The sequence below is a fragment of the Carassius carassius genome, chromosome 2, assembly GCF_963082965.1.
Source record: "Carassius carassius chromosome 2, fCarCar2.1, whole genome shotgun sequence".
NCBI classification, from domain to species: domain Eukaryota; kingdom Metazoa; phylum Chordata; class Actinopteri; order Cypriniformes; family Cyprinidae; genus Carassius; species Carassius carassius.
The window spans coordinates 27,890,820-27,902,570 of record NC_081756.1 but is presented as its reverse complement, the minus strand read 5'-3'; positions in this window follow the sequence as shown (position 1 = coordinate 27,902,570).

Genomic DNA, 11,751 nt, shown 5'->3' with positions numbered 1-11,751 from the left:
TGGGACGTTTTTTAAATTTTAATAAAATGAAAACTAAAAGACTTTCAAATCACATGAGCCAATATTTTATTCACAATAGAACATAGATAACAAAGCAAATGTTTAAACTGAGAAAGTTTACAATTTTATGCTCAAAATGAGCTCATTTCAATTATGATTTCTGCTACAGGTCTCAAAATAGTTGGGACGGGGCATGTTTACCAAGGTGTAGCATCTCCTTTTCCTTTCAAAACAGTTTGAAGACGTCTGGGCATTGAGGCTATGAGTTGCTGGAGTTTTGCTGTTGGAATTTGGTCCCATTCTTGCCTTATATAGATTTCCAGCTGCTGAAGAGTTTGTGGTCGTCTTTGACGTATTTTTCGTTTAATGATGCGCCAAATGTTCTCTATAGGTGAAAGATCTGGACTGCAGGCAGGCCAGGTTAGCACCCGGACTCTTCTACGACAAAGCCATGCTGTTGTTATAGCTGCAGTATGTGGTTTTGCATTGTCCTGCTGAAATAAACAAGGCCTTCCCTGAAATAGACGTTGTTTGGAGGGAAGCATATGTTGCTCTAAAACCTTTATATACCTTTCAGCATTCACAGAGCCTTCCAAAACATGCAAGCTGCCCATACAGTATGCAGTTATGCACCCCCATACCATCAGAGATGCTGGCTTTTGAACTGAACGCTAATAACATGCTGGAAGGTCTCCCTCCTCTTTAGCCCGGAGGACACGGCGTCCGTGATTTCCAACAAGAATGTCAAATTTGGACTCGTCTGACCATAAAACACTATTTCACTTTGAAATAGTCCATTTTAAATGAGCCTTGGCCCACAGGACACGACGGCGCTTCTGGACCATGTTCACATATGGCTTCCTTTTTGCATGATAGAGCTTTAGTTGGCATCTGCTGATGGCACGGCGGATTGTGTTTACCGACAGTGGTTTCTGAAAGTATTCCTGGGCCCATTTAGTAATGTCATTGACACAATCATGCCGATGAGTGATGCAGTGTCGTCTGAGAGCCCGAAGACCACGGGCATCCAATAAAGGTCTCCGGCCTTGTCCCTTACGCACAGAGATTTTCTCAGTTTCTCTGAATCTTTTGATGATGTTATGCACTGTAGATGATGAGATTTGCAAAGCCTTTGCAATTTGACGTTGAGGAACATTGTTTTTAAAGTTTTCCACAATTTTTTTACGCAGTCTTTTTACAGATTGGAGAGCCTCTGCCCATCTTTACTTCTGAGAGACTCTGCTTCTCTAAGACAAAGCTTTTATAGCTAATCATGTTACAGACCTGATATCAATTAACTTAATTAATCACTAGATGTTCTCCAAGCTGAATCTTTTCAAAACTGCTTGCTTTTTTAGCCATTTGTTGCCCCCGTGCCAACTTTTTTGAGACCTGTAGCAGGCATTAAATTTTAAATGAGCTAATTAAGTGGATAAAAATGTAAAATTTCTCAGTTTAAACATTTGCTACGTTATCTATGTTCTATTGTGAATAAAATATTGGCTCATGTGATTTGAAATTCCTTTAGTTTTCATTTTATTAAAATTTAAAAAACGTCCCAACTTTTCCGGAATTCGGGTTGTAAATACACAGCATGTAAACCTATGGTCTGCTTTCTGACCGAACCAAGACACAGTTTACTACTAGAGAAGCAAGTTTCTGTATATGTTATAAATTCCCTGATTGATCGAGATCACATTTTACATAATGTATCCCTTTCTTCACCGTGGTCTCTGGGGCGTGGGTGCATTTGAAATGCTGACAGCTTCCCAGCTGAATTTACAGCTTTAAATTTACAGCTCATATTTTCCTTAAATGGCTGGCAGTTGAGTAGGGGTTCTTTTTGTAAGAAGTGTTTCCCTTTCTTTCGGCTGTCAGGCTCCCTGATTGAACAATACCATTGAGAATGACATGCAGTGGCTTTGAGGGAGCAAAAATGGTGACAGTGCTTGATTGATGACTTGATTATGGATCCAAGCCCTTAAGGGCAGAAAAAAAGAGGAAAATATTTATTTCAGTTTAAAAATTAACCATTTACTTATGTCTCACAGTAAATGAACTAAACTATTTTAAGTACTGGACATGGGCACCAAGTATACTACACCTGTACATAAAGCATTCATGTTGCAGTAAATGTCTATATGCAATGGAGTTTCAATAATATTAGTTAAATTGCATGCATACATTTGGAAAACTGGCCATTGGCTGTTGTATCACTCGCATTTGCACACAAGATATTGCGTGGCGGAGCAATGCCATTAGCAAAAGAGTATCATATCTCCCTGCTGGTAAGTTGCATAAATGATTGCTCCGTCTTAAAAACTATGTTTGTATTGTTTTCGATTCTAAGTTTAAACTTTAAACTACAAATAAATTCCTAGTTGTAATAGTCAAGTCAAATATGTGTTTTTTCCCACATAGCATTTTTTGTTTTTTCTGGCCCATCTATGGTCCACACAAACCCTTTTGCCTTGGCCCACATACTACAAAGAATGATGGCTCTGGAATGGCCATGATCTTAATTAAAGACAAGGGCCACACATGATCCACAACTTGCCCATGCAGGGCTGATTGATGTCATCTTAATTTCGTTGTGTAGAGATATGCAATGACAATAAAACTAAACTAAACTAAAAAAAAAAGAAAAAAGAAAAAGAAAAAATGGTTTGAACTTGGATCTGTTCCTCACAAAGTATCACATGGATACCGAAGATTTGGATAAAATGAAAATACTTTATACATTTTATTGAATGCATGTGCATGACAGTCTATTAATAAAATGATTTGCCTGGACTTTCTAACTGGAAAACCCCAGACAAACCATGTCGTCCACAACACCTCGAGCACTACCACACTGAGCACAGGTGCTCCTCAAGGCTGTGTGCTCAGCATACTGCTCTTCATGCTGTTGACCCATGACTGCACTGCCAAGTTCAGCTCCAACCACATCATCAGTTCGCTGATGACACAACAGTGGTAGGTCTCATCAGCAACATCGATGAAACGAACTACAGAGAGGAATTGGCACAGCTGGTTAAATGGTGTGGCACTGACAACATGTCCCTTAGTGTAAGACAAAGGAGGTTGTGATGGACTTCAGGAGAAACTCCGTTGACCACTACCCACTGACCATCGACATCTCAACTCTATCACTAGATCAATATCTCTATCACTATAAGCTCTATCACTAAATTCCTGGGGTGCACTTTACAGAGGATCTCACCTGGACCACCAATACCATGTTACTCTCCAAGAAGGCACAACAGTGCCTACACTTTCTCTGCTGGCTGAAAAGATCAAGTCTCCCTCCACCCATCCTCACCACATTCTACAGCGGCACCACTGACAGCATGCAGACCAACTGCATCATTGTCTGGTATGGGAACTGTAGTGCAGCAGGCCATAAGACCCTCCAGTGGACAGCTGCAAAGGTCTTCGGTGCCCCATACCCCCTTATCCTGGACATTTTCCTTTCACAATGCTCCAGCAAAGCCAACAATATTGTGAAGGACCCCACCCATCCCTCCCACAGTCTCTTCCACCTGCTACCATCAGTAAGATGGTACTGGAGCATCAGAGTCTGCTCCGCCAGACTGCTCAACAGAAAAAAAAAAAAACTGTCTCAAACTATTTTTTTTTTTCATGTGCAATTTGAAGTGTGCTACACACAGGTGAGTGGGCCTGTACAAACCACCTGTAGTAACACACTCCCCTCTATGTGCACGAGACACTGTTTCACACACAGTGCTTTGTGTATAATCCCAAAAAAAAGACTCATGCACTACAAATCATCTTGCACTGTACTCCAGTCAGCTGCTTGACTTACAATGTTTCACTTTGCACATTTACAGTATTATGTGAAGTATTCGTATAGTTTGTATATATATATATATATATATATATATATATATATATATATATATGTGTGTGTGTATTTTTTGATTGTTTGTTTTGTTCATGTATAGGCAAACATTTATGGTAACACTTGAATAGGTAATACTTGGTAGCTATTAACTACGACATTTCTCTCAATAAATTCTTAATTTCCTGCTTATTCATAGTTAGTTAGGTAGTTGTTAGGTTTAGGTATTTGGTAAGATTAGGGATGTAGAATACGGTCAAGTAGAATAAGGCATTAACATGTTCTTAATTAGCACTAATATATGGCTAATATTCTAGCAATATGCATGATAATAAGCAACTAATAAGTGTTACATATTCTAAAGTGTTACCACATTTATATATAGTTTATTTATAGTCAAAATCTGTCAGTAGGTTAGTTGTGTATAAGTACAGTATTTATGTGATAAAATGAAGAATGTGTTTATTGGCCTGCTTGTGAACTCCGAATCTCTTTTTATTTCATCTAGATAAGACTTCTCATGCAACATCAATGCACTGTACTATAACCAGCCTTTTGGTCGTGTTTGCCCCAGTTTTGTCTGTCAGGCCAGTAAAGCAACCTTGAGTGACCATCCACCTGATCTCAGTTTGAATTATTCCAACACACACACAATAACATTGGTGCCGTGATTCGTTGTTTCTTCAATCAAGATGGTTCCTGAAGCGGCCGAGGGATCATCTGAAAGTTTTCGCTGGAGTCAGTGACTGCCTTTGAAGAGTTTAAGATTTAGAAACATTTACAAAGGACAGTTTGATTTCAACAGCATTTTCTAGATGTTCTTCAATCTATTTTATTAATTTTTTATGTGTACTGATATTTACTATGAGAGGTCTTGATGACTGTAACACTCCAGTCTGTGGAAGTAAAGGTACAGGATGTGGTTTATTAAAACTACCAAAGTCATTACAGTTCAGGGGCCCTGATGTTCAGGATGCATGTGCTCATAGACAGTCATGCTTCTAATTCAAATACATTAGTTTGTGAGGGCCCATCCACTAGTTATGAATCAGATGCTTTTGTAGAGCAACAAGGTGTGTTTTTGTCTACCCCATTCCCTAATGCACAGCTCCCAGATACAATCACTGCAATGACAGACATAATCAGCCACGTCAGTCAGAAAATTGCTGCTAGCAGTCACTAGACTGAATCAAAAACATACACAGTAGAGACACATTCTGTGGTTGATTCCTCAAAAAAATGTGACTACAGATTGTACAGCTTCACAAATGCTGGATTTACTACAAAGAAAGTTGTCAATTTCCAGAAATGTAAAATAACCTCCTAGCTTCAGAGGTGAGTATTCTGATGCTGTTGATTTAAAAAAAATGGATAAATGTCATGAGAGATTACATAAAACAGAATAATAAAAAAAGAGCATCAAGTGGAGGAGATTTTGATCCATCTATGAGGCAAAGCAAGAGATGCAATCATGTTTGGCATAACAAACTGTGACACTGGCATTGTGCATATCTCTGATGTTATCTTTGGTATTCTCAGAAAAAAACTTTGAAGCTGATCCTTGCTCTCCTTTCCCACTGGCTGACTTCTATACCACCTTACCCAGACCAGATGAAGATACCTATGAGTACTGGCTCAGGCTAAATCGTACAGTTGATGTCGCTGTAGAGAGCTTGAAAGAACAGGGTAAAGTGTTGGATTGTCCAGGTATGGAGGTAACCTGCATGTTCATCAGACACTGCCCTTTTAAAGAGCTCCCCATCACTTTTTGATCTAAGACAGTTGATGCATGGTCTGTGAGAGAAGTTTAAGATATTTTGAATGAATATCACTCAGAAATCACTCTTGTATCTGCAGTGAGACATGCAGCACCCTAACATTCCTGTAAAACAGAACTGAAGTGGAACTGTCGACAGCAGCACTTCCACCTACTTCCAATGTCCAAAAGTCCAAGTCTTTGGAGGTTTCTGCATTAGAGCGAGTCATGAGCCTTTTGGAAAAAGTCCTGTTAAAGGAGTCCACCAGCAAGGAGCTGAGTCGATGATCAAATACCAATATAAGTTTACCTCAAATAAAAGGACTCAATGACCTGCCATGCAATGTCTGTTCGAGCACTGATCGAGCACTGAGCATTCTGGCCACATACATTGAAGTGACAAAAAGTTGTGCTTCTAGTGTCCCTCTCCTGACCACTGACACTTTGATTGTCCTGAGAGAGTGAAATCTCCATCTTATCATGGGCTGGAAAACTAGAAGATCTACGTTCAAGGGAGGACATTGTAGATCTTAAGAATATTCCTCCCAACCCGCCTCCGTTGTCCCCTGATCTGCCTTGGCCTTATGAGTCCCCTGATTCTCCTTGGCCCCTTCCGGGAGGGGGGCAGTATCTGTCACATGTTTGTTTCTGTTTAGTTCCTGTCTGCCCTTAATTATCATTTATTCTGATCACCTGTGTTGTATTAATCATCTCATCTGGTCCTTAGTTTGCTTTATAAGTCCTCAGTTTCAGTGTCTTATTTGTTATGGATTAATATCATTTTCAGCTGTTATAGTGTGTTGATGCTTATTAAAAACTCCTTTTCTTCTGCTCCTTCTTTTGTGCACCATTACTACAACAACATACCATGTGACTCTTAGGACTTCTGTAGTAAGCACTGACTTTGTAGTAATTTATTTGATTACAACTGATCTAACTCTTTTTTTTTAATGGTGTCAAATGCATTTTAAATTATTTAGAAAAATATGTAAAAGAGGAATATCATCTAATCTGATTTTTGTTTACTGATTTCTTTTTCCTTTGAAATTGAAATCAAGAATACATTTTTATTTGAACAATGGTAATGTTGTATATATATTTTTTTTCTCTAAAACAAACCATTTTTTTTTCAAACTTTGACTCCCATGACTATAATTTAAGATTGAGTGTCAACGAAAGCTTTTAAAGTCTAATGATGATTGTTTTAATGTAAAGAGTTGTACATTCATGTTTTGTCAATTCCACTCTATGGGCCATGATCAAAAAGAAATGGCCAGTGTCACTTTGATTTTTATTTCTTTCTCCTTGCTAAAATTATTCTAATTTGCATTCAGAGGACATAACAGACCTGCTTTTGTTTTTCTTGTGTGCCTAAGGTTCTATGCTATCCAAACATCAAAGACTTGGCACATGAGACAAAAGCATTTCTGATTCATCACAAAGCACCTGTTTACTGTTTTTAAAATGGCTTGAGAGCTGTTTCCCCCCTCCCATTTCCCCCCCCTTTTACTCATAGTCTTGTGCCAGTTCTACTCAATTGTTGCCGTTTTCTATTTTCTTTCTTTCTTTCTTTCTTTCTTTCTTTCTTTCTTTCTTTCTTTCTTTCTTTCTTTCTTTCTTTGTCTTTCCCGTGTGTTTAAACACACTGGTTCTGGATTAGGGGAGACTGATAGGGGAGACTGAGAGTGTTTAGGGAGAAGATTGTCAACAGCAGGGTTGCCAGACACCTAGCCAGGAGCAGGTTTCTGGTGAAGAGACTTGGATTCAACTATTGTCTTGTGTTCCAGCAGTGACATGTGAGATAAACTTCATAGCAAAAGGACCAGCATGTGTGCAGACTGTTGGGAACAACTGTAAAATGACTAATTTCATCTGCACACAGTATATTGCATGTTAGCCAGAGGTGATAGAGGAAGGAAGAAGCAAATAAAATGAAGTACAATCAGTAGGTCCATAAATCAAAGGCTGTGATTTCATAAAACACATGTGGCTTAAATTGAAATCAGTACATTTGCATTGAATGGCTAACTGGTTACAGAAAATTTTAATGGGTGCTGGAAGCCAAAATTATATAAAGTATTGCTCCAGGTTTCAGATGCATAAACACTCTCTGAACATATCTGACAGATCATGAAAATATTGTCTAGTCGTGTCTTATAACAAACTAACATTTTGTATGTGCAAAAATGAAATTCTGCTTGAGCCTTTTATTTGATGTATTATGTATTCATTTTATTATTTGTACATTTTTAAGATTTAAATTGTATTAGGTTTAATGAACTAACCTTGTGAAATACGGTGCCTTTTTACATTTATGAACAATATATTTTATTTTAAGTTGTATAAATGAACTTAAGTTCATGCATTTTGAACAGACGTGAAATAATAATATAATATAAATTCACATTACAGGATTAATAGATGCAGTAAAACTGTTCAGTGCTAGTTCCTGATACCTAATGCATTCAGTAAATTAATGTTTGTATTTTTTTTTTTTTTAGTCATTTTTAGTCATTTTTAAATTCAGACATCAATAACTGTAGACTTGTAGAGCAGTCATCTGGTGTCATCATATGAATACATCTCTAATACTTTTTTTTGGTCAAAAGATCTACAGTATATCAGTATGTCATTGGTGAACTGGGTTAATTGTGAGGTTGTTTTTCATTTAAAGCAAGAAAGAAATTTGTTTCTGCTACTTTTTATCTGTACTTGATTATGGTGACGTAGTGTATCAATTTGCCCCATCATAACTTCTTCTTCTATAGATGCTGTTTATCATGGATTTACAGTATATCAGATTGTAAACCTTCAACTCATCAATGTACTTTGTATAACAGAGTGGCTTGGACTTCTGTGGCTATCATAAAAAAGGCGTATGTAATTATTTATAAAGCCATATTGGGGATGTTGCCTCCATATCTCTGTTGTCTCAAACATACGGAAAGGTTATGAAAAATATTTCCTTTGTTCTCAAAATGGTTATAATCTATCTGTTCCTTTTGTTCAAACTGAACTGGGGGAAGAAGGCTTTTATGTATGGAGCTCTGTTTGACTGGAATCTTCGCCAGTTGAAATTGAAATTACAAAATATGCTGTCTTTGGACCATTATTTTTTTTTTTGGCAAATGGAAGATCACTCAATGATATGCAATTGTTTTAAGTGTTTTTAGTTTTTTTCTTGTTTTGTACATTTGTGATGAAACTGATAATATGATATAAAATATATCAAATATAATGATACCCATTTGGGGGAAGATTTTTAATCTCAGAGAGGTATTCCTGGTTAAACAAAGGTTAAATACACACATATGAATACTGAATAGTTTGGAGATGGAAAAGGATACTAGGACAAGAGCACTAACGGGGAACTTTAAAATGAAAAATTAAATTTAGCTTAAACATAGAAACTGACAATTATTTGAACTTCATTAAAACTATTTGCACTGATTTATTGTTTATTATTATTATTATTATTATTATTATTATTATTATTATTATTATTATTATTATTATTATTATTAATATTATTATTATTATTATTATTATTATTTCTTCTTTTTTGTTCCTTTGTGTAGAAGCTCAGCAGATGAGTCTTTGAGTCTGTAAAAACCCCAACAAACTGAAACAATAAAGCCAATATCTCAGGTAATATGTAATGTAATCTTCTTAAAAATGCATCTCATAAAATCGTTATTGAAAAAAGTATCATTCAGGAACCGGTATCAAAGTCAAGGTATTGGTAAAGGTACTGACATTTTTTGAACAATATCCTAATCACTGTTTTCTGTATAAAGCCAGAGTTCTTTTTGAAGCAGTTTGTTTTTAGCTTCAAAATCTCAACCTTAGATGTATACAACCATTTTTTTTTTGTTTTTGAAAGAAGAAGGGTTTATTTGATCAAAAATACAGTAAAACAGTAATTATAAACCAAATAATTTTGAAATATTATGTTTTATTACTGTTTTCTATATATATATATATATATATATATATATATATATAAATACTGTGATAGCAAAGCTGACTTTTCAGCTTTACTCAAGTTACTCAAGTGTTCAGCATTACATGATCCTTTTGAAATCACCAATATGCTCATTTTAGTGCTATAGAAACTTCACATTTTATCAGTGTTGAAAATGGTTGTGCTGCAATTGATGCTGTGAAAATGAACAGTATGTGAAACAGATAGTATATATATATATATATATATATATATATATATATATATATATATATATATATATATATATATATATATTAGTGATTAATATATATTAATCTAGATTAAAATGGCTTAATTAATATATATTAATCTAGATTAAAATGGCTCATTCGAATTCTGCTGACGGCATTCAGAATGTGTGTGTTACCCAAATAAAATTGAAAAACAGTAAGTCTTTGAGAAGGGGTTTATCAAGCCAGGTGGTGCATTAGAAAAGGGGCTCATCTGTTTCCAAAATGCATCACAAAGTGCTTGAAAAAGCTGTAAACTAATTCCACATTGCACAAGGTGCAAACAACCTTACGCCTGTTTCACACATACTCCGTTTGCAGTGCGTATGCATTGCATATTTTTTTTACGCACCCATGTTAATGGATTCCAGTTGGTTCCAGGAGCGTTGTGTCTGCAGCAGTGCAGCGATCATTTACGTACCGAGTAACGGACTGCAAACGCATCTTGTGTGAAAGCACATCGAGTCCATTCTGCACCACATACGTAACGCACACGGACTGCAAACGCACTGCAGATGGAGTATGTGTGAAACAGGCGTGAGCAGGGTCGTAGCTGGGGTCAGCGGGGCCCCGGTGAAGGTTGTACCAGTGGGCCCTGTTTGAAATTGTTTAATTTGTATGTTCGTTTATTTTTATTTGTGCTATATACACAATATTTAAGTTTTTTTTTCAAGTTTCTAGGTGTCAAGGTACAGAAAACAAATAATTTAAAGTAAAATAGCACTGGATAGTCTTCAATGTATAAATGAAATATACAATCAAACCTACATTTATTCAGACACCTTCAACATTTCTCACATTATTACAGTTTTGCTATATATATCAAAAATTATAGCTGGTGTCTGAATAATTTTTGGTTTGATTGTTAAAACTACAAAGTAATTCGGTCAAGAGCAGTGAGTGATTTTCATTTTCATTTTCTTGGATTAACATTACTGCAGCCATTAGCTAAATTAGGCACGGTCACTTTAAGAGACGATGAACGCATCCAATATAATACACATACTCAATTGTTTAAGTGTTTTGAGACGCCTTTCTCTGCGTGAGCCCTGAACACCAGAACACCGTGAGTACTGAATTGAGCTCTTTCACATCTTTTTGTTTGTTCAAACTGCGATTTATATTTGTTCGTTCAGGTGCAGGAGGGACTTTGAGGAGAACTCGCAGAAGAACTCGCAGAAGAGAGCTCGGTTCAGTGTCGCTGTCCGTGATATGCAACTCTCTCTCTCGTGCGCACCGAACACAGCGCGTGAGTATCCAGCTACTCTGTTCAGCTTTTCCGCGTCTTGTTTTTGGATGCTTTAATGTTTAAATCGAGAAGCGGTAAGACTTAAAAACACGTGAAAAAGATAAGCTTTCGTGACGATGTGCATCAGTGGCCCGTCAACTGTCCTGTGCATCATTTTAGGCTGGCCTCAGCCAGTCAGTTATATAAAATATCAAGGTGAAAGTCATAATAGCTTGCTTAGTATTGACCCAGCTCCCAAACCAATTTTGAGAATAGATTAATGGCAATATATTATCTCTTGATAAGAGTCTCACGTTAAGGCAGCACGTTAACGCCGAAAACGGCCCACCACTAAAATATATATATATATATATATATATATATATATATATATATATATATATATATATATATATATATATATATATATATATATATATATTTAATGTAGAAGTGTTAATTGTCACAATCATTTTTATTTTCTAATCATTTTCATCATTTTCTACAATATAAATATTCTCATTGGACTGCAAAGGCAGAAGCATGTCAGAGTAAAATGCACAATTGTTTTAAGGTTGACAGAATACAAAGGTTTCCTTATTGAAAACAATCACATCCCACTCTGTGGGACACATTTTGAAAACGTTTGTTTACAGTAGGTGAAATGAG